At 42.0% G+C, this 4219-nt stretch overlaps 1 pseudogene; it reads left to right on the top strand.

Moving 5' to 3' along the window:
* Positions 1 to 2999: 2999 nt before the first annotated feature.
* On the top strand, positions 3000 to 3593 carry LOC141941603 (ras-like GTP-binding protein RHO; annotated as a pseudogene).
* The last annotated feature ends 626 nt before the right edge of the window (positions 3594 to 4219 follow it).

Consider the following 4219-nt stretch of genomic DNA (forward strand, 5'->3'; position numbering starts at 1 on the left):
AAGCATGGTCGTGGTCTGGAAGACATCAGGAAGTGTAGCCAGCTCACATATTTTAGGGCTGAATTTGAACTTTATGCTGTAACTTTTATATTTTCTGATCAAATTTGCATGATATGCTAACTTATACTTCTTTAAGCAAACTGAAACTTCACTTCCATTAATCCCTAAATGTGCACTCTCTAAGAAGAGCATTAATTTTGCTGCACCACATACATCCATCCGTATGATTTATGAAGAAAGAATGAAGTAGGAGAAAGAAGATACCACTTCCTTGCTTTCATTGCATGTGCTGGTGGTTTTGAGATTAAAACTCAGCCTTTTGTTTTTTACTCAATTTAATCCAATTGGCATTTTTTGTTGCTGAGAAGACAATTCTAGTCAACTGCTGGAGATTGTTTCCAGATCATATTCCCCCCCCTGCTCTTTTTGCTAAACAGATTTTCTAAAGGGCATGTCTGTAACTCAGATAATTTGTGTTCAAGCATAAATCTGTACCAAAAGCATGAAAGCTCAGTGGGGAAGGTAATCTTTCTCCTTTTTGTCAATAAGTAGGCAAGTAAGTACATTGCCTGCTGTGTCATAACATGCTGAGGGAGCCGTATGTGCCAGTAATGGCATACTGGGTCCTGCACACTTGTACTGTAACGCTAGCGACAAGCATCCTGCCGTCTTCATGCAGGCACAGCTTCTCAGTGAAGTAAGGAAAGCAAGAGCTAGCTAAATATGAACAGTTTACAGGCTAGTGCGAAAAAGCTCTGAGTAGATGTGGGAGGACAGGCAGAAATGGTAAGTATCTGTCTCTCTAAGCTGCTAAGAGTTTCTGGCATATATAGGAACCAGACCACTTGTTACATGTCACAGCAGGTCCATTGCTTTCCAGTGTCCCTGAAGAAAAACAGAATTTAACTCTTAGATCCCCTTGCGATCGGTGCTCTCAGCAGAGAAGCCAGACTGATCTACCTAGAAACTGGAATGCCAAGGTACAAAAAGAGAAGGTGAAAAAGACCTGTGTATTTTCATACAGAGGTTTAAGCTAACTACAGTGCACATGAAGGCACATCATCCCAAACAAGAAACGCCTTCATGATCCTAAAGAGCTGTATGAGACCCACCGGCATTGTTCTACCAAGAAATAAGTGGGGCAAGTCAGAAGCTGATGACTTTAATTTTGTCATGTTCCTATGGCAAGACTATCAGATTCATACTCAAATAGGACTCAGGAAATACAGTCTGGTAGAGTAAAATTAGACCACCACAGGAAACTAAAGTGGCCTCAGGTCTCCAGCTGACTTCAAGTTAAACAAAACCAAGTTCCTCATCCTTAGGCTAAAACTTTTAGACCTAAACCCTCTCATCTCAGTTGAAGAACTCTTCTGTAGCTGTATGAAATAAATCAGCTGACCACATAACTATGCTAATCAGCGGTTACATATCTGCATCACCAACAATGCCTTTGGAAACAGTTCTCCCTGCAGAGACCAAATTAATCTACCTCTGGTTCCCTTTGCTCTCAGTTTTTAGTGGTTGCAGACACCCTGCAAACTTTGTCTACCAGGAAAAATGAGAGATAGTAGAAATTACTTTGTCCAATGCCGACAAGGTAGCAGGGAATTTGGTCTTCATCTCTGGAGATAGTATCCTTAACACTGGAGAGTTCTTTCTGTTTAGACTCTCCAGTTAATAGACTTCCTTTTACTACTTTGAGGATGATCAAACACTGGAAAAGGCTGCCCAGAGAGGCTGTGGAATCTCCGTCCTTGGAGATATTCAAAACCCAGCTGGACACAGTCCTGAGCATCCTGCTGTAGTTGGTCCTGCTCTGAGCAGGGCAGGGTGGACTAGATGATCCCTTCTCACCTCATCCATTCTTTGATTCTGCAATTCATTTCTCTACAAGGCCTCAGCAGATCTGGAAAGGGATGTCTTCAGGGTCTGCCTGGCAGGTCTACTGCTGTTTTACACTCCAGTACTGTCAGCCACACACACACAAGTAGTTTGGCACACTCCATACTGAAATGCTCACTCAGGATTAGTCTTTTGCAGTAGAAATGAGGAAATGTCTAAAGTAAACATGCTGTGATTTGTTAATGAATTGTGTAACTTCCACTTCATTGCCAGTAAAGTAGGTTTCTTTAAAAAACAATGATGTCATCAGGTTCTCTTTGTAGATTGGTTGGCTATATTAAGAAACATCAACCTACTCCTTTAAATACTGTGGTCATCACGATAGTCTTTGAAGAGCAGTGGTAAATCCTCTCTGCAGGGGAACCAGTGACCTAAGGAAGCTGAGGCGGCAACAATATTAGAAGAAACCAATCTAATACTGAACATCAAGAAAGATAAGAAAGTTGATGCTGGAAATTACTATCCTATAAGTCTAACAAACTTCTATCTCATATAAATTAACCATGAATATATGAAGACTGAGAATACTTTCTTAACTCCCACATGACAAGAGATCTATGAGCAAGAGCAGCGTGGACTTACACAGGATAGCTGTCACCATTGGTAGAATTCCACTAGCATACCATGGCAGGAAAAATGTAGTCAATAAAACCGATTTGGATAGTTGTTCAGTACAGTGTTTTATACTTCATCTCACTCACAAAATTAAGTCATTCAATCTAGAAAATGAAATCTGTTATGGACTGAACAATGACCATAAACAGTGTCTGAGATGATAAAACAGAAATATAGGGCACTGCAGGAGTCTTGGTTACATCCAGGCTTCGTTTATACCTTCATTTTTTGACCTATAATAATAGTCAAGAGCAAGGTACTCACAATTTCAGAAGATTCTGATACCAGAGAAATTTAAAAGTGAAAAAAATAAGGAACAAAGGTAAGGCAGGAGTATGGAGAGATTAAAGGAGATAAGGGGAAGAATTCCAAACTAATGGGATTTCCCTCCTCTCCTTCTCCTACCTTGCACAAAAGCTAAAAAAAATTTTAAAAACAGCATGGGAATAATCCACTTTGTACATCTTGGTTTTCAAGGAATGGCTGCTCTTAGGAGAAAGCTAACTGTAGTTGGAGATGACCGCTGTGGTAAGACATGCCTCCTCTTTGCTTTGTGTCATGAACAGATTCCCAAGTCCTAAGAGCCAACTCTGTTTGATGCTTACACCGCTGACACAGAGGTAGATGGGAAAGAGATGAAACTAATTCTCTTCAATGTGGCAGGGAAGAATGAAGTCAGTTACCAAAATCTCCGCACAGTGTTCTACAAGGACACCGACGTTATTTTAATGTGCTTCTCCGTGGACAGGCCTGACTCACAGCAAAACAGCCTTGATTTTTAGGTTCCAGAAATTAAAGTGTTCTGCCCCACAGTACCTATTATTCTGGTGGCTACCAAGGTAGAACTAAGTGATCATGAAAGTATTAAGAAGCAGCTAACTACTCCAGGCAACAAGCCAATTAACACTGCAGAAGGAAAAGCTTTAGGTGCCAGCATTGGGGCATATGCTTACCTGGAGTGTTCTGCCAAGACAAAAGAAGGCGTTGATACAGCTCTGGCGATTATTAGCCAATGTGCATTAAATGAGAAAAGGATGAGAAAGAGGCACTACAGGCGCTGCCGAATTCTGTAAGAGGAGTTAATGTTATTTTGTTGTTGGATTTCATCATGTGGAAAGGTAAGTAGATGTCTTTGTTGCTGTTGTGTGGGCACTGTAAGGGCTCCGTTTATGTCATAGGAGGAAAAAAATCTCTTGTATCTGCAAAGTGTCACACTTTGTTGGATTTGTTTCCTTCTCCACCTCCAAATCAGGCTGAAGAGAACAATTCCAGATTTGAGCTGAGTACTGGTCTTGAGAAATGGAAATGACCAAGTTCTTCACAGAGGTTTTTTGTCCAAGGGAGATACACACAGATTAGGACAGGAACCTAAAACAGCACTGCTGGGACAAGCACAAGAACATGTTGTTCAGGGAATCTAATCCCAGCTTCCTGGTAGCAAGGTTTAGTGTCAAGCAGCTGTGCTGACAAGGTTTCTGTTCCATAGGCTTCCTTGAAGGATGTCCTTAGGGAAGGGTGCCAACACACACCCACCCCCCCACACACCCCCCCCCAACACACACACACACACACCCACACCCCACACACACCCCCACCCCCCTACGCCCCCACCCCCACCCCCCTCCGCCAGTAGTCTGCTCTGCTAATAGCCATGGGTTTCTGACTGGCAGAACAGGTCTGACTTTCACCAGGATTCATT

This window comes from Strix uralensis, chromosome 3 (assembly GCF_047716275.1).
Source record: "Strix uralensis isolate ZFMK-TIS-50842 chromosome 3, bStrUra1, whole genome shotgun sequence".
Taxonomy (NCBI): Eukaryota; Metazoa; Chordata; class Aves; order Strigiformes; family Strigidae; genus Strix; species Strix uralensis.